At 41.6% G+C, this 25607-nt stretch overlaps 1 protein-coding gene and 1 long non-coding RNA gene across 3 annotated transcripts in view; one reads left to right on the top strand and one right to left on the bottom strand.

Annotated features, from left to right (window-relative positions):
- Window positions 1-7229, bottom strand: part of CNTN1 (contactin 1) — a 259393-nt gene extending 252164 nt beyond the window's left edge. The window contains exon 1 of the mRNA XM_069802195.1: window positions 7129-7229. The gene's annotated coding sequence lies outside the window, so the exon portion shown is untranslated. The remainder of the gene's footprint in view (window positions 1-7128) is intronic.
- A 155-nt stretch (window positions 7230-7384) lies between these two features.
- On the top strand, window positions 7385-19241 carry LOC138688997 (uncharacterized). 2 transcript variants are annotated; one of them, XR_011327805.1, is made up of 3 exons: window positions 7385-7437; window positions 12172-12232; window positions 12404-19241. It is a non-coding gene; the product is annotated as an uncharacterized lncRNA (long non-coding RNA). The 2 variants fall into 2 exon arrangements; XR_011327806.1 differs by lacking the exon at window positions 7385-7437 and adding an exon at window positions 7683-7923.
- The last annotated feature ends 6366 nt before the right edge of the window (window positions 19242-25607 follow it).

The following is a 25607-nucleotide window of genomic DNA, read 5'->3' as shown; positions in this document are numbered from 1 at the left end:
TGTTAATGTAATGGTGACTGGATGAGTCCAGATTAATGTGTCAGACGAGACAGTTATATATTTTTTCCATTATGCAATTTTTTTATAATTTTAATTAGGTTTTGTCAATGCTTTCCAGATTCTTATTTTGTAAATACCAGTTACTTAAAGGGAAACTAATTCCTCATCTAAACCGCTAATACTATGCTTACACAAATAAACTGTTTATAAAAAGAGAAAAATTTTGAAATAAATTGCTTGTGATAGGATTTACTCACCATATACTGTAATTTTTCAGTTAATGCATCAGTAAATTTTGCAAAAATCTACCTTTCAATGGGGCAGATCAACATCAAGAAAAGAAAGAGGTAATGAACTATGATGAACCACAGAACTGAGGATCTTATTCAGCATTTCCTCCATAACTCTGAGGACAAGCCTTTTCTCCTACACTGACTTAAAAACCCGACAAACAAACAAACAAAAAAAACACATAAAAATAAAATCCAAACCACACATATCACAAAGTGCCCATCTGACAAGACCTAATGCAAATCTGAAATGTAAGGTGTTTAAACAACAAAGTATAACTGACCTAGCATTAGCACTATTCCACTGGTTATTCTTTAGTGGGTTTTTTTGCAATAGCCGGCACAGTTCCTACGTGTTACATAAAGAGTCAAGAAAGACATAAAAGCAATGAAAAGAAATTCATACATAATTTTTTAAGCTCAGATAATGCTGAACTTTCACATTAACCCCTCTTTAGTTTGTAACTTTCAAAACCAACCTATTACAGTCAAGCTACAGACTAATTTTACCATCGTGATGGCCTGATTGTGCCTTTTCCAGGGATGTCATTGCTACACCTAGTGTAAGTGGCAGAACTAGATACTTTTTCAAAAGATTAGCATGTTTAAAAATTGTGGAAAATTACAGGGCCAGGAAAAGTCAGAGGGAAAAGTTATAATAAAAATCAAGAGTGAAGAGAGTTCAGGAAGTGGCAAGAAGGGGAAAAAGGAGCATTTCAGAATGCCTGGCTTCCCAAGATCTATTTCAACAGCAGCTGGTGTCCCTTGGAGCTCCTTTATAATGAAAATCTGAAGTGGAAACTGTTCAATATTCCAAAGTTCATTTTTATAGAAGAACTAAACTGTAGACAGCTGATGAAAGGGGAGCTGGACTTCTGGCAATAGTACAAAAGAGCGATGGCCTTATTCTTCACAAGAAAAAATATAGAAAACAACAACAAAAATGTATATTTCTAGCTGTTCTTTCTCATTTATCTTAATCATTATTTTCTTTTTGCTTTGCTCAAAGATGTTCATAGTGGAAAAATGCAATACTTCAGCTAAAAGCACTACTAGCAACAGGACTGAGTCTTCTACCTTCTAGGAACAGCAAGCCTCATCAACAGATAAGTTATCCTACTATGCACTTTTAGAAGTTCACTAAGAATGGTTGGTAAAGGAAAATACAGGTTTGATCTTCAACATATTGATATATTTAATTTTTTTTCAACTTTATTTTAGGTCTTACTGGTGAGTAATTGGCAAGACAACTGACTGCCTCTATCAAAACAAAGTCAGCTTTGTTTCAAGTTTCAGAGAAAGCATACTAGTTGGAAATCTGGTTATCTAGAAGGAAGTCTTCATTAAGAAATCTTTACGGTATAAGGCTGCTTCTCTTTTCTCACACAAGAAACAAAATAAATTATTTTATTCCTCCTGAGCTGTGATTAGGCTTGAACATGAAAAGCCTGAAGAACAGACATTGTGAAAAACAAAAAACTGTATGTGAAAGGTGAAATTGTGGTTTTCATAAAATCATGACAGCTTTCCAAAAAAATGACGTATTCATCACTGCATCATATATTACTTGAATTATAAGCAGGCACTCCAAAAAATCAGTGCATTTACAGAACACTTAAGTTTAAAATGACATGGACTTCTTTCCCAGTTGTAGTAAATCCTAAATTCCCCATCTCGCTGCAGCTGATGTGTTAGAACCAGTCACTCTTCTGTTGTCCCATCCTGCTTGAGACAGGGCACCAATTTATCTCCCTCATTCAGCAAGCACTGATCTTTCCAGAAGGATTAGCACCTTAGCTAGGTACAACATTAGCAGCCTGTTTCACTTACCTACATCCAGTGTTTGTTTTAAATATATACATTTAAGTTGTGTGAGATTTTGTTTGAAAAATATATGTTTCATAACATAAAACAGCTGTATTAATAACAGGGAGCCTTTCTTCCAATGAAACTGAAGAGGCATCATTACTTAAGTGCTACAGCTCATTACAACATACCAATGTTAACTGACCAAGCTACTGAATTCTGTTATTGTCTCCCATGAAACAGGCCTACAATATAATATTAAGCCTACCTAATGCACACAGTAAATCTAGCAGTGCATTTAAATACAATTACCAATGAAAACTAAAAAGGGGATTCAGTCTGTAATATTAAATATTTCGGACATTAAACATTTTGCCCATTGGCACAGGTATCCTTTCCCTTTCAGGAAGTACTGTTCAGACTGTATATTGATGTTTCCCCCTTATAGAGAAAAAACGGATAACATCACAGGATAATTCACGTTGTAAGGGACAGCAGGAGGTTTCTAGCCCAACCTCCTGCTCAAAGCCAGACCAGCTAAGACATCAGATCAGGTTGCTGGGGGCTTTACCCATCTGAGTCTTGAAAACTTCAAAGGAGGGAAACTGCACAACCTCTCTGACTAATCTGTTCCAATGCTTGACTTTATATAACAACAACTTTCCTTGATTTTTACAAATAAATTAAATTTAGCACTTGTTAAGCTGAAGTGCATTACTCAAATTTTATGTATAAGAAAAAAAATTTAATGCTGAAACTAATACAGCAGTAAACTCAAGTACATGCCTAACAACTTTGAGTACTGGTTTGACCAGGAATCAACAGCAAATCACAAGTTAATCTTGTGTTCAAGTATTTTGCTAAACTGGAGAAAATGGAATTGTCTATGGTAAAGCAGAATGTTTCCAACGAAGCTATAAAAAGAACACCCATCTCATAACTAAATCAGGACCTCTGTGCTACAAGCTAACTCCTTTGCATGGGAACAACACATAATCTGACTAGTATGTGTCAATTATAAAACCATTATATAAATACAAGCAAAGAACTTGTCAAATATGTATAATTCTTCATTTCAACACTGCACTGCTCGTACGAGCTCTTAAGAAGATTCCACAGATACAATAATGTTTTTACATACTGCCTCACATTAATTATAATATTCAGTCTGTGGTGCAAACTATAACTCATCCATGCCCCCCATTTCAGACACGAGAGATACTAAGTTATTGCAAATGGTATTTTTATCACATCAAAAGGACTACCTTATGTAAACAAAAACCTATGGTGCAGTGGTAACTGCACCAGTCAGTTTTATTCAGATTTCAATTCAGTGAGAGGCTTACATCTTCTTTTTGTAAATATTTATCTAAAGTAGCTGTTACAAAACCTTAACATAAAATGAAAAAAACAAACATAAACACAAACCAACCCCAAATCATCAGTTATTTTATTTGCCAGCCCAGAAACCCCCACAACTTAGAAGGGTTAAGCAAAAATACAGTATATGCTCCAGCCAGCATTGCTGATGTCTCTTCGTAATTAGGACTATTTAAGTTGTTCAGCATTTCTAATGTTTATTACTACTTACAACTTTGGCAAAGTAAGCATCCTGTCTGTCCTTGCTTTCTGCCAATGCACATACAGAAACACATACTTACATACCTCATTGAAAAAATTCATTCAAGAGTTCAATTTTTAAAAGGAACTATGGAGGAAAAACACATTGTCCATTTTTTTCTTCTTCCTTTCAGCAAAAGTGTCTTTTACTTCAAAAAACTAATTTAGTGACTATGTTTTGAAGCCATCAACGTAGGCAAGCTTTGAGTTAATGCTACGCTCTTTCCTGTATCTCGAAAAACGTACTAAAAACTAACCAACTTCTTAGAAGAAAGTACTGTGCTGTTTCAGTGCAGAAGAACAAAAGCCATCTTATGGTCTATGAAGAGGAGTAAAAATTGAGACCAATGCCTGGTAAAAGCACAGAAAAAGTGACTGGAAACTGAGAAGGGAAGGAGACTACACTGGACTGTGTAGCAAATCAAGAAGAGGAAGCTCTAGGGAATAAAGAAAAGTAAATTGAAGGAATGCTGACAGGCAAATAGCAAGGACAGACAGGACTGGCTGAGAAAAGAAACTGAAGACAAATTTTGAATGGTCAAGACCAGCAATACCTAAAAAATGAAGACTGAGACTGGCTACAGGAGGATAAGGAGACTGTCATTAGGAGACATGTATAAAGGATGAAGTGAAAAGGACCATGCTTGCAGAGGACTGGCAAAAGAGCCCTCATCCACCATGACACATTCTCTCTAAAGCCTACAACAGAAAGGACTCCAGTCTTTCACCACTTTTCCACTATTACAAGCACCTGTGCAAATGCACTACAAACTGCACTCAGGACTGTTACTAAAAGCAGCGGCAGTTGTAACTGGAGCAAACATATTTACAAAAATCATAGAAATTTCAAATTCGACACCAAAAATGAGTGAATACTTTTCACCAAACCCTCTCTGTGCCTCTGTTCACCATCTGTAAAAGTCTTGTCTTATCCCAGGTAGTGTTTCATAAACTAATAATTATTTGTGAGGCATTCTGATCACGTAATGATAAGCACTTTAGCAAAGCCCATACAGATGTTATCGGTTCTGTCTTCAAAGCAGAGTTAAGTAATGTGGAGTAAATAAATCATGGGCTCACATAGTGATCAATGAGAATGATAAACAAAGGCAAAATACTGAATAAGTGAGCTCCATCCAGCCCATGCACTGAATGAGACAGGGTTCCTGTAGAAAAAAATAATAGTGTGTGATCATGTAGATAAGACCGTATCAGAAAGACACACATAGAATCATAGAATCATTTAGGTTGGAAAAGACCTTCAAGATCATTGAGTCCAACCACTAACCATGCCCACTGAACACACAAAAAGGCACTTACAAGCTTTTTGTTCCATAACCTTCAGAATGTGGGATTTCCTTTACAGGTGTTTAAGATACTTGATTTAAGATTCTATGAAATCAAATAAGTTCTTGCATTATCATGCAGCTGTGTTGAGGCTGCATTACTTTTTGGCGTCTGTTAGAAGTAAAACTAGAAATCTCTTCTTGGTCTAGAACAACATTGCAGATAATACAAACACTGACAAGGATAGAAGCTTTTTGCTTAGCTTCTTATTTTTACTTTTTGCAAAATTTAGGGATGGATAAGGTACACCCTAATGCAACGTAGACTACCACTAAACACAAAAACTAAGCAACTAATGCTGGTAATACACATTCAGAGATAAGCAAACAGACAAAAGCTCCATATTCTCAACAGGCTCCTGGGAAGTTCATATTAAAGAAATTTTGGTCGATTACTCCTATTTATACAACACGGGCCAAAGATCATCCTTTCACAGGGATTTGTACAATATTTGCCCTGCAAGAAAGACATTTAAAAGTTACCACTGGCAGTAGAGAAAAATGGAGAATTTTTGTAACTTCAGGTTATTCCAGAATGCTTTCCCCTGCTCTTATGAAATTTCAATTCCTGTGTTCGTTATTTTTACTGGTTTACAAGTAATTTTATACAAAAGATTGATATTAAGTAAAGTATGTTTGTTAACACCGCCTTTGACACAGCCACCTCTGCACAGGTGGCTGCGTTTTTAGGCAATTTTTTGCCTAAGTTGTACACACCAGTAATTACATAACGGTTTATTTTTAAAACCTTAAAGAACCCTTTAAATATTTTTTTTAATGGGCTTTAATATAATAACCACTGAAAACATTCTTACCTCACGGGTCATAGTTTACATTCATTACTAAATGGAGTATAGTTGATTAACCGCATAGATAATCTCTGGTAGGTTTTACAAGCAGAATTAAAAAGCGCTTCATAGAGCAGATGGAATTCCTAAAGAGCCCCTCACTCAGTCTGCAGCTCAGGCACAGCACCACGGGCACGCTCAGCCCCTTCAGGTGACTTTTAGCAGAGCTCAGCAATGGCAACGTCCGCAAGCGGCATTTCTGTTCTCACCAGCAGGTGTTACTACCGTCGGTCTGAATTACTGCCGTTTACGGAAAAGTGACACAGGGAAGATCGATAATTAGCATTTTGCAAGGGGAAAGCAAAGTGAAACGCTACTGTTTTTTACTGCAAGAAGGTGCAATGGAAAAAAAAAAAAATCCCTTTTTAGCTGGTCACCATTAAATACACCCAGAACGCAGACGAGTGAAGGAGACGGAGCAAGGCCGCCCCTGGGCGTGCAGGCGGCTGGGGCAGACAACCCGCGCAGCCACAGCGGTGCTGGAAGGATGCGCTACCACAACACAGCACGGACACCTTCTTCCACAAGCTGCCAAAATCCATACGTGCGCCAGTAAGAACCAGAGACGAAACCCAGAATTAGGTTTGGGTTTTGGTTTTTTTTTTTTTCCCCCTGCGGCACCCTCCGCCGGCCCCTCCGGCAGCGCGGATGTGCGCGGCAGCTCGCGTCTCCCCCGCCGCCCTCCCCGCGATGGCGAGGGGAACAGCATTCGCCAGAGGATTTACCCAGGGAAGGCGTCCCACTTTCGGCAGCCCGGGGAGGCCGAGTAATCCCGTCCCCAGCGGCCAGGCGCCCTGGCAGGGGGCGGCTCACCGCCGCCGCCGCCGCCCCCTCCTCGCCGCTTCCCGCAGCGTGTGAGGGCCGCCCCGGCCGCCTCACAGGAGCGGGCCCCACCGCCCAGGCCCGGGCTGACGGTACCGTCCGCGGGGGAAGAGCTGGGGGCTCTCCAGCCGCCCAACCGCGGGGCGAAGGGACCGCGGCCGCCCTCCCGCCGCCCCCCCCCAGCTTCCCCCCGGCCGCACCGGGGAAGTTGACTCCCCACCCGCGGCGGTGCCTCCCCCCGCCACACACACACACACACACACTCCGCGACCACCCGCTGCCGGGGGGCTGCCCTCTCCCCTCACAGGAGGCAGCGCCGCGGGGGCTCTCACTCGCGTCTCTGAAGCGGGGTGGGGACGACGGGACGGGACACGCCGAGCCGAGCCGAGCCCCTACCTGTGCGGTGCTGCCGCCCAGCCGGGCTGTCACCCCGCGGCGTCCCGCCTCAGCCGCGCGCACCTGGCTCGGCTCGGCTCGGCTCGGCTCGCCTGACAGCCGCCCGCCCGCCGGGGCGAGGCGGCGGCTGATTGGACAGGGGTGATGTCACTCGTGTGCGCGCGCGCGCGGCGCGCGGCAGGGAGGACGGGCGGGCGGGCGGGCAGGCGGTGAGGGGAGAGGTGAGGGGCGAGCGGGGAGAGCGCTGAGGGGAGCCCGCTGAGGGGAGGAGTGTGGCGAAGGCAGGGTGAGGAGAGCCGCGGAGAGGAGGTGAGGGGCGAAGGGGCGTACCCGCCGGCAGCCCTGGTTGCGGTGGGTGCGCCGTCTCGGCGGGTGGGTGTAGGGGAGCGGGCTGAGCAGGCGGCGGGAGGGCCGCTCCGTCAGAGCAGGAGGGGGCGAGGGTGAGCAGTGCCGGGGACGCGGAGGGTTTTCAGCGTCCCTCCGTCCACGCCTGTCCCGCTGGCTTGCAGGTGGAACGGCTCTCTGCGCTGTCCAGTGAGCATGTGCGGCACAGGCCGTCGTCTCTCTCACAGACCGTCTCTCTCCCACACGCACACCCCACTCACACGCTCTCGCAGGCACAGCCGTCCGCTCTGCACATGCCCAAAGGCAGGGTGAAGCCCAAATGAAGCTGCTGCCCGTACCCGGGCCGTGCCCCACACTGGCAGCGGGAAAAAGAGGTGGGAGACGGGGCAGACCTCAGGGGTGCAGCAGGGCAAGAGGCATGATGCTCGGGATCCTCGAGAGACGTGCCCGGTAACGCCAGCTTCAAACTGTCAATTAATACCCCCCTCCCAAGTTAGGAGAATAATTTTGAAAGGACGGGATTTTTTTCTTAAGCCTCAATTTATTTTCTGGACTTTGCATCTTATATGCAGGATCGTATTTCTTAATTCTTCTTCATTACCACAAAGGCTAGATACTTATTCTTAAAGCCTCTACCTCTCCCTTCAGCCCAAGTCCTGTGGTATTTTCCACTTTGTAAATTGCTGCAGAAATCAAAACTCCTAGAGGGAAAAAAAAGACAAAAGGGTTGTGCAAATGCACAGGCAGGAAGGTGCGCTGTCCCAAAATAAGTATGGGGCTTGCTGCATACCTGCCTGGAGGAGAGCAAAGGGTGCCAGAGTGGAGGTACAATCCGCTGAGGAGTCACGAGCTGCCAAATTTGAGACGACTGCTGCAGGAAGGACTCAGGAGGGATGGAACATGCAACCTGCAAAACTATGAGACATGAGTTCCCACTGTATATGAAACAACTTTTGGGAGGAGCAGGGGCTGAAACGGTGACACTGTATATTTACAGAGAGTGACAGATAAAACACAGTCAGCTGGCAGAGCACAAATAACACTTGACTAGGTTATGCCACCTGCACAACAATAAGGATCAGAGAGTAGAAAACTTCAGCTAGTCCAAGGCCCTGAGCCTGACAGCCAGAGGCCCCTTGTTGCTCCCTGATCAATCCTTTCTGTGGGGAGTAACACCAAAGTGCATGCATTTCCCCTTATGAGAAATGTGGTCTCTGCAGCAGAGAGGCATCTGGCGTACATTTTTACAGCAACTTGAGGTAAGGAGGGGCAGGAGGAAATGTCAGGACTGCTTCACCTGTAGCCTTCATCTCAGGTAGTTCTTGCATGTCGGAGGATTTGAACTCGCTTCTCTAAAATACAACATACCACTGACCTAATGGCTTTACAGTCTGCAGATTGTAGCAGATACCATTACGTCAGTTACAGTGAGGTCATACTTCCCCAACCATATAGGTCAGAAGCTTGTTGTTCAAGGATAAAAAAAGATAGTTCATTAAAAAAAAAAACCCTGACAGATTCTCATTTAATCATTCCAGAGTTGGAGATATAGGCTTGGGTCTTTAATTCCTGTGTCTTAATACAATACTGAGCATTGTATGCATACACAAACATGTAGAAGAGAAGAGCTGTCACCGTGGGTGTGCTCTGAAAGCAACAGGGACGGAGGCTGCATGCCAGGGAGAAAACTGGGTGGTAGTACCAAAGGTGCAGAAAAATTGGGAAATAAAGGCTGAATAGCAGAGCATATTAGGGTAACAGGTTAGATTCTACATATTGGCAAACTATATAGTAATGGAACAGAAGGCATTTAAAACGTTGGTGAGCTTGGAAACTCTGGCACAGGCTTCATCCGAACTGCAATTTTTAGACACCTTAACTGCTTTCTCACAGTGAGGACCATAAACCCGTTTCAGCCCCTGGCAAGGCTTAGAGCAGTCTTAGGACTGCTCTGAATGATGTTCAGTTCCAAAACTGCCTCAGGCTGCATTGTGTAGCTAGAAGCACTAAAACATGGAAGTCTACTTTAGGATGACTTGCTGAAGGGAGTGCTAGGCTGCTTGGCGTGTCCCCTATAGCAGCACAGGCAGCTATATACTGCCACAGTGTATTTAACATTTAGAATACTCTGTGAAGGATGTTATTCCCTAACATGCAGTAATATCAGGTTTTTATTTCATTGCCAGAAGTTAAGATGGCTGTCATACGCATTTTGTGGCAGGGTAATTTTTTGCTTAAATATACCAGTGGGTGTCTCTGCACTGCACAGAACATCCCTGTCTCTCCCTTTGCTTGATTCAGACATCCTTCGCTAGAGCCAGGGATTCAGCAAAGCAGAACAGGAACAGAAAACGTGCAAAAAGGAGAAACAGAGTGCATTCAGCACCCTGTGCATTTGTAATCCTGAACTGCCCAGTATTCCATAACACCCTCTTCCTACAATCAGTTTGTCTGTAGCTCATACACATACCTACATCCCTGGGTACTTGATTCCTGTGAGGAATTTGCTCGCGCACAAGTCATTTAGGATCTGAACATAAGGATGAAAGAGGCGTAGCTGCAGCCTGCAGCACTCGTGGAGGAACAGCAGCCGCTGACCTCGCTTCATATTTCCTACAACAAACGCTCATAGCAACCACTCTGGGAGGAAAGGGCGGGGGGGCGGGGGTGGAATATGAAGCAGGGACAACAGCTTTCTGTTATTATAATAAAATGGAGACACGGGCCAGCAAGAGCTTTGTATACCCCCTAGCCAGTCTCAGCAATCTTTTAGAGGATTAATAAGATTAGAAGCCCCTACTGTTTTGCTAATGGCTGTTTATCTGAAAAATGGCTTTTCTTGTAAACATACAGAAATGACCATATGTTACTCCATACTCCAGTGCTGCCTTGGAATACTACTAAAAGCAAAGAATGAAAATCATGTTCCAAATGCAAATTTTATGAAAAAAGAAACAATTAATTTGCTCCTCAACTCTGCTTGCTGTGGAGTCTTACCTGGTTGAGGGCAATGCATTAAAATAGATTAAGAATACTCTCTCTTTGAAAAGTCTTGCTGCAGCTTATGCTGCTGTAAGAAGGCTAACAATCCATCTAAAAACCTGTGGTTATTTGAATTCCAGATGTATATTTGCAGAGATAATTTGAACTCTGACTATATCCAAGCCTATCATCCATAAAACTGATGTACGGAAGTTCCCTTTCATTGCTCCCAAATGATGCAAAACTTTTTCCATGTTATTAAAAATTTTCAAATGAAAGTAGAGTTTTAGAATCAGACACCACCGAGCTGAACACTACTTTTGCTGAATTCCAAACTCTCTAAAGTGAATGAAACATGTCAGAAAGGTAATTTTAATTATAGAACTTAAAATGGAGCATACGGCAAAGCTTAAAGTTGAAATTAGCTTCTGTATCTAACAAGTCTGTTTTCAGTAGCTTGTGGCTTAACTATTGAGGCTATTATTTCCTATGCTTGATCTCTTTCACGACTCAAATATTTCTGGAAAATTATTCAGACATTTGAGGATGCAAAAGGACAAAATTGGGTACTTTTAATGAGAAACAACTTTTCTAACCGTTCTTTTCATGGGAATACTCTTTCACAGGAGGGAGTAGGAACTTGAGATCTGGCAAAAAAAGGTAGCTTGGAGCTCAGACAGATTTTTCCGTACAAAAAACATATTCATACTTGACAAAGAACCAGAGCAGGAGAGAAATTAAGAGGATGACATGAGAGTATGTTTACACTCTGTTGATCACAGACTGGTACTGTGAGCTCTAGATACCGGTCCAGAGCTTGTAACTTTGGACATGAGGTTACTCTAAGTTACACAGGAGTTTGTTTAAGAAGCAGTCACATCACATCATGGGTTGGGTGAATATAAAATTAGCTGTTCCTCTCAGTAAGCAGATCTCAACTTTCCCATGAATCTAGTCCCACAAATTAAAATCTTTGACTTCCCCATGAAATTATTTTCTCTATAAGCTATTAGCAGGATATCGGGTTTGTACCACAAGACAGGTGACTCGAGTGTCACTTCAGAGAAGCAGAAGTTGCCCAGAGTCAACTCTCCTGAGTCAAAAATATAATCTCTCTCCGGTCCAGTCCATATTCCGTGGATGCCTATAGCCAGATGCATGTAGCTGCTTAAATTCACGTAGCCACAGCCTTCCCATAGCAGAACAAAGGAGAAAACCAAAATAAACAACATTTTTAGAAAGAGAATTGTGTGGCCCTATACTGGCTGTTTCTCACATGTGATAATTCTTCTTGATGCCCACAGTTACTCATTTGGCCCAAGTGAGAGACAATCATGTCATCAACACAAAATTCCTCAGTTTACTGACAGTTCTACACATTGGGAAGATGTTTCAGTTTTCCTTAAGTATATATGAAAATCTGCATAAGCACTATGCAAAAAAGATACTAGTACTTACTGCAGCTGCAAGTCTTTAAATTTAATAATTATTGTGTTACCTTAGTTTTGTCACCCTACTCTTCTGCATTATGTGAACCTTTACATGAGCTCAGTGTTTTTTTCTACTAATTCCTGTCTCATTCAGTATACAAGGGTGAATATGTATGATATAGCATCTCTGCAATATTTCTTTATATTCTTACCAATCAATCGATTCAGGTGTAATTTACGTGGTGCTAAATAAAAACTCACGTTCTTTTTTCATTGTGCCAATCAGTGCAGTTCCCAAGGGGTTCTCCAAGGTTCCTGGCTTTGAAACTCTTCTTCCAAAAACAGAGGTAGGAAAAGATTATAGTCTCTTCATTTCAGTATATGCAACCGAGACAGATACAAAATGACATGTGGAAATTCCTAAATAAATTGCAAATATCTCAGCAACTAGATGTCCAACTCAAAATATTAATAGCCTGTTTTTTCAGAAATGCTAAACATTTTCCATATCTTTACAGGAAAGTATGAAGACAGAAAAGATTCCCCCAAATCAGGCCTGAGGCTGGCACTTCAAGCTGGTTGAATGGAGGATAAAGAACACTGTGTCTACTGTCTTTGGAGAAAAAAAAAAATTACTGAAGTGGCTTGCACAGTAACACATAGTCTGTGAAAGATATGGTTCTCCTATCTTGCTAACTTGTTTTAAGCATTTTCTGCTATGTGAAATCATGCAGCATAAGGCTTTCACAAGAAAATGCACAGATTTCAAAGAAAATCACTTCATTCAAACCTCAGTAATAGTGCACACATAAGCTTTCCTTTGGCCTTTGGATTTTGCTGTTCTTTCAGCATCATTTTCGGAGGGAAATATATAATGCATATTTGTATGTCACTTTTTATTTCCTTTTTTAAATAAAAGATCAGATACAAAAGGAAGGTATTAATTTACTTCAAAGGAGAAGAATTGCTGTGCAGTAGGGTTCAAGATATCTGTAGAGGCTACAATATGCTCCAGATTTCTGAAGATTATTGAACTATTCTTTGATGATATTTTCAGAAGCTCTTTTAGAATGAGCATTTCTGATGGAAATCTCAGTCACAGTAGGTATTTTGGGTATTAGGTACTTAGCATTAGCTATTGAATACTTTCCACCAAGGTGTGACAGATGCCTTGGACTTCTAGCACATTTATTTTTACAGCCACTAGCCTGCTAGTCATCACATATTAGGAGTGTGGGATTTATCCTCTATTGCTTCCTAAATCTTATCTGAAATCAGCCTGACAGGACAAGGTGCAGAAGCTGATACAGGCCCTGTCTGATTGTGGGAGGAAATGGGAGAAAGAGATTAGCGCTAAAAATTGTATGGCTACTCTTATCTGTGCTGTTGGTTGTCACCAAGGTCAGTAATGGGTGGTTTCCTTGTTACCAGCATTGTCTTCAGCTGGGGATTATTGACATGTCTGTGTCGAGGCTGGAGTGCTGCAGTGCTTGCAAAGCCTCTGTGGGAAGATCTCGCCATTCACACTTCTTAAAACCACCACAATATCAGCTTGGTGGTAAAGGCAAGGCCAAGTTTACTGCTTGCCAGCACAACCCTAACACATTTGCCTGGCAATCATCGGTACAGGAGATGAGGTGTATCAAAATTACGTACTCGTGGTAAGGAATTTGGAACAGCATCAAAATACATCCCCAAAGACTACCATCATCATCACTTAGTTTTAATTCTTAGTTCATGAACAGAACAACCCTGCTTAAGCATCACATTTTCTCTGTATATTTGTTTTCTTAATATCCTGTCTTAGGTGGCCTAACCCCAGCTGTATCAGGTTCATCAGTTGTACTACAGTTTTTCTTTCCTTCTGTCCTGATAAGGTAATACATTGTGTGAATGCCATGGCGAGCTTTTTTTGCGAGCAACATACATGCTCCAAAGCATGCTCGAGGTCTACAGCTACAACCTAAGTGACATGGGAATTTGTCATGTACCTGCTAGTGCTAATGACAAGGCTAAAACCCCCACACCCCCATATCTGAAATCTGTTTGTTCACCTTGCCTTGATTACATGTGCATATAGGTAGATACAGACATATAGATAGAGATATAAATAAAGATATAGATACATACAAGTGTTCATGCCTGTACATACAAATGAATTTAGAACAGTTTTCCATCAGGAGGAAATTAATGAAAAGGACTATGTCCTTTTCATCCAATTTTCATCCAATACGGTCTTTTCTTTTAGAGCTCCAAAAAGTCTTTAATTTTCTCAGAAATGTACAGCTAAACTTAATTTAAAGAATTCTCATGGGACTGACACAAATTGGTTGCTCAGCAGTCAAGATCATCTAATAAAAGGCTAATCTTTAAACTACAAAGACCAGGAACTTCCACTTCAAAAGATTATACTTTTTTCACTCATGCTTTTTCAAGCAAGGTGTTTTCCTTCTAAAAGGATACAGAAGTAAAGAAATAAAGAAAGGGAGATGTAACAAAATGCATACTTTAAAAGGTTTATACTTTTTAAAGTAATATTTTTAACACATTTTACAATTATTTCACCAAATTTATTTTAATGAATGTTAGCTGTGGATTAGAAGAGATTACCAATGAGAAAGATACTGAAAAAACAACATTCTTAGACCTTTGATTATGTGAAAGTTCTTCACAAACCTACAGTCATAATTATTGCAGTGTATTTTGCATAACGTGTTCCAGATTTTCAAGTTTCAAATGTTTTAATGGTAGGAGATGTGTTAAAATATTTTCCCCATTTCCAGCGGCAGAAGACAGAGCTGTCAGAATTTCCACCAGGAAAGCAGACACAACTGTCAGCAGCCAGCCGTGCACCCTTGCAGCAAAGGCGGCCACCAGCACGCGGGACTGTTAGGAGAAGCATTGCCAGCAGCGTGAGGGAGGTGATCCTGCCCCTTCTCCTCAGCACCGGTGAGACACAATCGGGAGTGCTGGGTCCAACTCCAGGCTCCCCAGTGCAAGAGAGACATGGACATACTGGAGCAAGTCTAGTGAAGGACCACAAAGATGACTAAGGGACCAAAGCAGCTGGCCTAAGAGAGGGCTTGCTCTCTTTAGCTCCAAGGGCTGGGTGGTTTAGCCAGGAGAGAAGAAGGCTCAAGTGAGTCTTATAAATATGTATAAATATCTGATGGGGGCTGAGTAAGGAAGACAGAGCCAGGCTCTTCTCAGTGATGCCGAGCAACAGGATGAGAAGTAATTGGCACACATTAAAACACAAGTAATTCCATTTAAGCATTAGAAAACCTTTTTTACTGTAGGGGTGGTCAGACGCTGGGACAGGTCGTCCAGAGAGGCTGTGGAGGCTCCAGCCTTGGAGATGCTTAAAAACTGCCAGGACATGTCCCTCAGCAACCTTCCTTCCCTAGCTGACCCTGCTTGACCATGGTGGTTGGACCAGGTGATTTCCAGAAACCCTTTCCAGCCTCATGGCTTCTGTGGTTCTGTGATCAGGATATTGTCCTGTGTTTTTATGCAGAAAATTCCAACTTTTGAAATATAATTACTACAATTTTGCAATCTGTACATGTTCAGGACATGAGACTTTTCCACATAATTTCAAGACATAGTTCATACAGTACATTCAAAATAGATATACTTAAGAAGTTTTTCTTAACACAGTGACATTTTAAAATAAAGGATGCATGTGTACACATATGTGTGTGTATAATATAATGAAACATCAAAGACATTCCTTATTTTTCAAAAGGAACAAAGATTTGATGTAGGTTAAATATGTCCCTAAGTATTTGCGGAACTAAGGATTTTAATTTCTTTTTAGGTATTATAATACATTCATTACAGATACTGTAATATTTCTACAGATTGTGTTACTTAATCCTTCTCTGAAATACACCCTCTTTTCTGAGTGGAATATGTCACGACAAGCAACTTTAAGCTATAAAAACCGCACAATTAATTCCAGAAGCAAGCAGAAAAATACTATATTTATGCACACAACCACAGCAACTATTTCAAGTGCCTAGGCATTAGTCATGTTCTTGATCTTCCCCTTTCTTTTTGCAGAGTCGATGGTGCTTGAATCTTTTTATCGTTCACTGAATGTATATATTAGGAAGTGTTTTGTGGTTTGTTGCATACGGTGGCATGCTGGATGCTACATGGACCATTTCAAAGTAGATGTAAACTGTCTAGTTTTCTGCCATTCAGAACAAGCAGAGCTGATCCATGTGATCTCCTACAGTCTCATGTTCCTTCTAAAAGTCTTTACTTTCTGCTACCATCATATTTGCTAGATGTAAAAACTATCCAGGTCTCATCTTCTGGTTAGAAGATCAGTAACATGGGTTAATGATCTCAAAGTTAAGCAACATGGATTATAGGCACATCAAGTTTTCAGTGTGGTGGTTTCTTAACTCCACTCTTTAGGATTCAGAGTAAAAGTCAGTATTTATCATTTTAGACTGGCAGAATTTATTTCCATAAGGTAAATCTTTCCAGGAGCTCTAGGAGTGACAGTGTCAGCCTTATTTTTCTACCTCTCAACTTTTTAATCCTTTTTGATAGAAATTATGCTTTTTTTGCTTACACTGTACATGTTTCCATCACACTGTCCATGTGACCATTTGAAGAGCTCTGAACCTGTTGGCCAAATCTGAAGTACTGAAGTGTCAGAGCTAAATTCTTACGCCTTTAGTGAAGGCAGGGCAGAGTAGAAATACTTTGTAAATGGCTTAAATTAAGGAAAAGCTGCATTCTATTAAAGATCGTAAAACCCACAGGAGATGGAGCATCCCTACAGAAGTCCCAAATTCAACGTAAACTGCTCCTAGGATAACCTGTTAAACTTATCCACAAGAAAAACCCATCTCCAGCACTGTAGGATTAGTGCAGTACTAATTCAAACCTGAGATTTTTCATAGAGTAAAACATGGGGAAACAGCCTAGTTTTAGATGGTCCAGTCTGCTTGGCACATAAACCATACTGTATTAGTGTTTGAGATTTGCTCCACCACTACCTGATTTTGTGCTTACACATGGGTGCTTGCATGCTTTTCTTCTTGATTAGCAGTTAACTGTGACAGACTAAAGCAAATAAACAGAACAGAAATAAAAAATTCTAAGAGAAATGCAGTATTATCCATATAACATTTCATTTAATGTCAACAAGGCTATAAAAATAAGTGAAGTCAGAAATTACAGCTCCAGTGAGGTTAGTACTTGTTTCTTGGTGGTTTGGTGCTTTTTGTGTTTAGCAGATGCTATACCTCAGGGGGAAAAAAAAAAAAAAAACCAACACAAAACAACCAAGAAACAAAACCCAGCAATTACAGTGTACAATTAACGCCTCTGTGGTTCCTAACATTTTAGTGACTAATCACAACAAGCTGCATCATTACACTGCAGTACACACAATTCCTCTGTTAAAAGGGTAGTTTAGAAAGAGAAATTTAAGTTCAGCCTAATATCCATCTGTGTTTTTTCATCCAGTGACATTCTAATGGAAAATATAGAAACTGTTCTGAACAGCAGCCAGAACTTGAAGGTCTCTGTCCTGGATGAATGACATAATTTCTTCTTCATTTCTCTCCCATTAAATCTTTGTTTGTTTTCCACATAGCTTCAGTTAGACTCTTAATGCTGCTGGGATTTAAGAGCTAAATGTTACTGTGCTGCAGACTGCATTTGGGAAAATACACACATCCTAGAAGAACCATAAAAGCCCTGGAGTTTAGATTATTAGAAGTTATGAGTTTGGAGGATATGGGTCTTGGATATCTGAAATGACAGTTAGGTGGCACTTATGTCCTTTTGTTAACCTACCTGTCTGCTTCTCTGCAGATATGTCAAGACCAAATTGTATCACAGCAGTCTGATCTCCTCATACAATCGCCTAACCGATCTTGTGGACATATAAATTGCAGTAGATGTCAAATACTAGGAATTTTTTAAGGTTTCTCGTAACAGACTCTGAGCAAATTGGGGAAGATGGTTTAGATAAAAATGCTATTGCTTGGCTACAAAACCAGTTGGAAAAACATATTCAGGGTAATTAGCACTGACTCAGAGTCAAAATGGAGAGGTGCGCTGAGAGATGTTTGTCAAGGGACTGTCCTGGCATGGTATTGTTTAATATTTGCTTAATTGAGAGGAGCGATAGAAGAGAGTACATGGTTTACTAAATCCAGAGATGGTCTAGATGGAAGGTAGCTAGCTTGCCAGAGGACAGGTTTGAGGTCAAAGGGGAGTCTTGGCAAGTGGAGATTCAATCTGAAAAAAGTAGTGCTCTGTAGGAAAGGATCTGTGGATTATCCGAGATGATTCCTGAGCACAGGCAAACAGCATCGTATCACTGCAAGAAAATCAAACATCAGACTGGGACTTATAAACAGCAATGTGAAGCTGCTGAATATGTGAGCCGGTCCTTCTACCTTACTCAGATCTGGCAAGGCCTTATTACAGTACCGTGTCCAGTTTTAGTTGCAACAGAAAATGGATGTGGAGCAGTTGGACAGAACTGAGACATGCTGAGAAGAGTCACTGTGCCGTATGGAAAAATCAGAGAAGATGACATTGTTTAGCCTAGAGAACGGGGGACTAGGTGGTGACATGACAGCAGTCTATCAAGTAAAAGGTGGAAGAGAAGGAGGTTCACCTGTTGTTCAAGCCCATAGTAGAGAAGACAAGAAGTAACGGCTGTAAATTACAACAAGGAAGCATCATCTTAGATACTAGTGGTTTGAAGTCTCCAACTTAGGAGCTTTGTAAAAGCAAGAATAATCTCACTGAAGATGATCTTGCCTCAGGAACTTGGCTGTACTTGGTGATCTCTTTAAAGCTCCTTCAGCCCTATGATTGATCATCTTATTGATGTCTAAATCTCAACTGGACTGTTTTCCTGTAGAAAAAGCCTCAAGCAATAGCAAAACCGAGTCCTGAATATCTTCATGTTGTGGTTTAAGCCCAGCTGGCAACAAAGCACCACGAGGCCGCTTGCTCGCTTCTGCCCCTCCCTGCCCCCCCCAGTGGGATGGGAAGGAGAATCAGAAAGAAAAAAAAAAAAAAGGTAGAACCTCATGGGTTGTGATAAGGACGGTTTACTGGGAGAACATAAGGAGAGAAGTTACAACTACAACAATAGTACTAGTAAAAGAATATACAAAACAAGTGATGCACCATACAATTGCTCACCACCCAGAACCTGACACTCCACCACTTCCCCTGCTGTGATACTACCCTGACCCCCCAGCCTGCTCCCCAGTTATATACTGAGCATGAAATCACATGGTATGGAATATCCCCTTGGCTAGTTCGGGTCAGCTGTGCTGGTGGTGCCCCCCACAGCAGAATCCAGGACATTATCCACCCCTTATTCTATATCATCTACACCATGCCCAGGTCCTACGCTTTCCAATTAATCACCACCACTTTCCCTGTCTTTGAGATAGATAGATATACACACACAGATATCATTCCCTCAGTCTATGGGCCATCCCTCTAATGTGTTCATCAATTTTATTTAATCCATGACTCAGGGGCTTGATCTGTCATAGCAGTCCTTTAGGGTAGTGTGCAGTGTTGGATTGTTGCACGCTGCCTCCGGAGCTTGTGGCTGGTGTATTTGGCACAACCCATGCCCACGGTCTGTGCGTTGAAGATGTTGATCTTCAGGAAGTTGCTGGGCACCAGTTCAAGTACCATCACCACAGCACTTCACTTGGTTTCCAAGTCCATCCTTCAGTCATTTGGGTGATTCTTACTGTAATACCATTGATATGGCATATAGCCACTATAGATGTAATGACTTACAGTGGCAGGTTGTTTCACAATTAACATCATACAGCCTAATTCACTGGCTATTCTCCCAAAATCAAATCTCCTTGAGGCACACATCGAACTTCCCCATCCGTCCGCATCACCCATCAAGTGCACCAAGGTCATTGAGAAAAAGCAATCCCACACACAGATGGGTTTGTCTCTGCCCAAGGCAGGGCTAACCCAGACTTTCCCAATCACCTTGTCAATGCCCCCTTCCCTAGACAGGGATCCCAGCTGCTTGACTTCCCTACCCTCTAATTCCAAACTACTGGCCCCATTATCCCAGCATCTGAGCAGCCAGGTAACAATGTGCTCACCTGGATGGTGGCCAAAATCCTTTCACATATCGCACAACTCGCTCAGGGATAGGGATCGGGTGATTATCTTGGGTTCTGCCTCTTTCTTCTGTTCTCGTGATGACCCTTGTTCGCCTTCATCCCTCGCTAAGTGAACTGATTTCTTTGTGTATTTCCTCTTCTATGGGGCGACTGATACTGGCACAGGTTGGTTCTCTGGTTCAGCCGCAGTACCTGTCACTCTGTTTTCCCTCCCTTCCCTCTGAGGGTGCTGCAGAATATTGAGCAGTGTTTGGTAGATACTGGCCAGGGCCCAGCACAGTGCTGTGAGTTTTGCCTCTTTGGAATAGCCACAGCATTTTGCTTTCAAATAGTCTACCACTTTTTATCAGGGTCCTGTAGTTGTTTGGGAGTGAAGCTCCAACCCATCGGAGGTGAGAAGTTCTCTAGATATCTGCCCATGTTCCCCCACATGCCATGCCATGCCGCTCACAACTGTCCAGCCTTGGGGCATATCTCTGGGTGGTATTCTTAAAAGACTATTTTGTAGCCCTAAACAAGACCTGAAACATATTCAGGAGACATAGCACTAACAACATGCTGGCTTGTGCATCCCAAGGATATTCAAAATTCTCAAAAGCTGTTGTAATTAGCCTGAAGGAGACAGAGGAGGTGAACGAGCAGGAGAAAGTATCTCCCCCGACTTCCCCATAGATTGATTGCGATTACCAACAAATTCCGATAGAAGGCGCTCGAGGTACAGGAATGACATCAATGCTGCACACAAATACCAACTTAACCTCATGACCAGTGATGTAATAATGTCATAAGTCGACATTACCCAGTATAGCAAAATGATAATCCTGATCCCTCTCCCAAAGGTGATAAACATCACCGCAGGGAATACATAGAGCATATAATAACTCACATAACACCACCATGGAAACAAATGAACCAACATTGTAACCAGCATCTATTTAACTAATATAAGAAAAGCGTATAACAAATTTGTTTTAACATGCTCTGGCCAGATCTGTCATTATCTCAACACTTCATGCTCCACATTGGGTACCAAAAAGAACTATCATGGTTTCAGCCCAGCCGGCAACAAAGCACCACAAGGCTGCTCATTCACTTCTCCCCCTCAGTGGGATGGGGACGAGAATCAGAAAGGAGGGGAAAAAAAAATTAAAAAAAATAAAATAAAATTAAAAAAAAGGTAGAACCTCATGGGTTGAGATAAGGACAGCTTACTGGGACAACACAAGGAGAGAAACCACAATAATACAAATAAAAGAATATACAAAATTGCACAATGCAATTGCTCACCACCCAGAAGCTGACACTCCACCACCCACCCTGCTGAAATACTGCCTGACCTCCCGCCCGCTCCCCAGTTATATACTGGGCATGACATCACATGGCAGGGACTATCCCCTTGGCTAGTTTGGGTCAGCTGTGCTCCCTCCCACCTTCCTGTGAAAATTAACTATCCCAGCTGAACCCAGGACACTTCAGTACCTTTTTTAGGTTATCCAGACCATAGCAATATTATATTCTAAATCTGTAAAAGATTATTTTGCCCGTATTACTCTGCATTAACTGAATGATGATGGGAACACCTGCTGCTTTTCGTAACAAGATATTGCAACACAGGCAGCGGTGCCTTCATTTATTGCCCTGCCTGGGACCTGCTCAGCCATAGCATAACCTGTCAATTATAACCCAGAGAGAACTGCTGAAAATGCCACGGCAGTGGCCAGATTCACCTCACCTACCTTCCTATGTCTACAGTATAAATGCCTACAACTGCAGCACTCATGGTAATCTCCATTCATGGTGAACAGAGAAAACTAGGCAATTTTAGGATGCAATTCATCTGACTTCTTTTAGATGCCTATATTAGGGTGAGATGAACAGAAGTGCTTATTTTTCTCCATTGACTAGATGCAGACTAGATGAATAGCTCAGATGGGGAAATCTGCATGGCAAATATCCTCATTTTCTAAGATAAATTCTATCTATCTGGTGTGTTGATTTCAGAGTCCGACAGTATCCTCATAACAATATTAGATACACAACAGTACTGACTAGCAGCTGTTTGAAAGAGAAGGTAATAGAGAGAGCAGACCTCACTCCACTTCTCAATTAACGCCTACAGCTGTTAACAGCAGATAAAGCTAGGAGGTAGAGATTATAAATAAAGTTGAAATGACTGACTCCATAAGAAAGGAGTATGATCATGCAAATTAATTAATATGAGAATTAATATGCAGAGAATTAATATGTAAAATCAGGGTCAATATCTTTCAGCTGAAGAGTCTATTGATTAAAACTGCTGTGTACATGACTGCAGTGCACTGCTGTTTATGTTGAATTAGAATGACCACTTATTTTGAAAAGCATAGGTTTTTTTCCCCTTGGGCCCTCCAGTTGAAGTGTTAAGGTCAGGTTCATGCTATGTCTGGAGTTATGTATTCATTATCAGATTATTATATTTTCAATCATTAAAAAAAAAATCATTTAAAAGGGAGGAGCACTTCACCTCACTTATAGCCCTAAGATTTTTGCTGAAAAATGGCTGCCTTTCCTATTTCAGTATCTTCAGTAAAACACTGTTTTATAAGTAAGAAAAGAGCAGAATGCACTCTTTAGCCTCAGTCTTTGCGTCTTTAATCCCGCCTTCCTCTACAAGATCAGATAGGGGTTTTTTCCTCTGGACTCAGCAACTGTGTTAAATAAAATAAAATTGAAATCTTACCAAATATACAGGTTTTTACCAGTGCCTCCCTTGAAGGGCCAGTCATCCTGACTGGTTCCATAATCCCTGGCTCTTCCACCTCGCCCTTCTTCCCTCTTCTCACATCCTCCCTCTTCAGCATTTGCCCCCAGCATATTTCTCTCTCTTTATATTTATTATAGTGTTCTATTCTGGGATTGCCTATGACAATCAGATCCCATCCTAATGGCCACAGTGTGTGCATCCACTTAGCAGAAGCATTTAATTGCCAAGTTCCATTCTCAATATTGCTTTGCACAGTGCTGGAGTCACTCTCAGCCAGCCACTTGCAGGAGAAAAAAACAGAAGAAAACTCTTAGCTCTGGGGCTACTAGAGATGTTTTCTCAACCGCATAGAGGATTGATTGTTGTTTGATTGCTTGAGGATCCAGAATACAGAAGCCAATCAAGATGGACAAAGACCATCCTCTAGACATTTGCCCCAGAGACCCCTGAAAATACACGCAGTATCGTACTGTATTTCTTTAAGCCTTCTAAAAAAAATCCATCAAGTTTTGCAGGAAATAGTTTGCATATAAAACAAAATAATGCCCTGATGGAGTAACTAGGGATCACAAGAAGTTTCTGAGAATTCAGTGTATATTATTCAGATACATCGGTGCCTGAAAAATCAGGCAGAAGAACCTTTCTCTGAACAACAGGGAATTATGCAGCAGTCCCTAGAGCTTCATTATAAATATGTTCTTAAATAGCTCCTTGGGACTCGTGTTGAGGTGGAAAAAGACTTGTGTGGAGAAAGAGTTATTAGTTAATTCCACTCCTTTTGTAACAGCTACAAAACTTTCCTGTTCTTGACCATGAAATTTTGAATCCATGGATCTTCCAAGGTAAAGCCCCATAATCTTGCTCAAGGCACGGAGAGGGGGGAAACTTCTATGCCTTGTAAAAAAAAACTAAACATTTTTTGCACTGTGGAGTGTTTGTAAATACTGCATGCAACACTATTGTATTGTGACTTGACCATTACATGTCTGTATTCACTAAACATCAACAGCTTATTTTAAACAGTAATACACTGAATGTGGCTTTGCTGAAATGCATCACAAATAAAACTGTTATGTTTCCCTGAAGTAAACTGCTAAGCACTGAAATTCAGACATTCGTAGAGAAATTTATTCATTTCTAAATCACTTTCATGTCACCGTCATGCACAAAGATTAAAAAGACCCTCACACATGAAGTCCTGCCATTGCTGATGAGGTCAATGAAAATACCTACATGGTGAAGTTTGCTGGATCAAGCTCTTAATTTCCTGCTTAGCATTTTAAATACCATAGGAAAAATGATTCATCAATATTTTATGTGCATATTTACTTATTTTTCAGTGACCTCCAGATAACTGGTATGTTCCAGGCTGCAGTCACTGAAATTGCTTTATAAATAAACAATATAGACACAAAAAGCCAAATGCATGGGTGGGTAAATAAGAAGATTCCAGAACGCCACCCAGTTATTGCCCTCTGGAGTTAACACTGACAACAACAATATATCCCCTTACTATGATTTAAACTGTCTTCTAAAAAGAAGCAGGTGCTCCAAGCTAGACAACCCAAATACCTGTGAGATATTCTGTAACGCAGCAGAAATACAAACCAGACAAATAAAAGAGTGCAAACCAGAAGGGAGTGCAAAAGGCACTGCTTATCTGCCCAGTGTCTGGCTTAGGTTAGAGCAAGTTTTTCACGTGTGGGTAAGCAAGGACTGCCTCCGAAGCAGATGCTGAAGATCGCTTCTGGCTGCGGCCAGGCTGCTCCTGCTCTGGCTTTTGGCAGCAGTACCGGTGGTGGAGAACTCTTAGTGCACCGTGCAACTGGCCCTAAAGCAGCCATCGATCAGGGCCACGGGTGATAACTTATTATTTTTCCACCCAGTTTCTGTCTTCAAGGAGAATCTGCAAATCAGCTGTCCAGTAAAGTCCAACTGCATTAAGGGCTCTTAAACGCACAAGGATAGGTTTTAGATGTCAGCGGTGACACCATCATGCTGTTAAGCGATACTTTCCGACAGACCCAGTAATCCCTGCAAAATGCTGTGGCTGTAATGCCAGAAAGGCTCCTTCTGTGTACAAACCTGACATCAGTAAAGCATAAAGATGGAATTGCCAGTAATGACTGCATAGCAAATGAGAATTTTAATGCCATACGTAAAGAAAGCAAAAAGCCAAGACCAGAAAAAGCCACCATTAGGTAATAATTAAAAAAAAATAAAAATTACAAAAATCCAACAAGCTAGCAGTCTGGCAGCAGTCTTTTTTGAGCTCTATAGTGATTTTCAGCTCACAGCTGCTAAACCCCAGCTGTGCAGACCTCATGTGGCAGCCCACATGCTATTCCTGCAGCTTTCCAAAGGCCACACTTGGTGAGCTGACCTTTAAGAGAGATACTGGGGAAGGAATGTGATGTTTCCTGCTTGACCAAGAAGAAAGTAAAAACTCTGAAAAATATTTGAGGCTTTAATGTATCCCAAATAGAAATTACTAGCTAGAAGTCTGCTGGAGAGAACAGACAGTCTGATCGCACCACAGGTTAAACATCACGACAGCTGATGAGCTCTCTACTGCTCTGCTGGTGGAACTAAGAAAAGTAAATCTAATCTCTGCAGCACTACTGTTCCTTATGCAAAGGAGCTTTTTGCAGGTGTCTCTAATGGAGTGACTTTATTATCAATGTCACCTTATACTTTGCACTAGGAAATGTTGTTCAATTGCATATAGTTTTTCCAAACCAGGTTTTTTTCAGGCCTATGACTTGACATTTTCCATGCCCAAATACCCAGAATATAGTCTTTAGTGAATTCCTAAAATGTTGA

The sequence above is a fragment of the Haliaeetus albicilla genome, chromosome 14, assembly GCF_947461875.1.
Source record: "Haliaeetus albicilla chromosome 14, bHalAlb1.1, whole genome shotgun sequence".
NCBI lineage: Eukaryota > Metazoa > Chordata > Aves > Accipitriformes > Accipitridae > Haliaeetus > Haliaeetus albicilla.
This window is presented reverse-complemented; position numbering and strand designations above follow the sequence as displayed.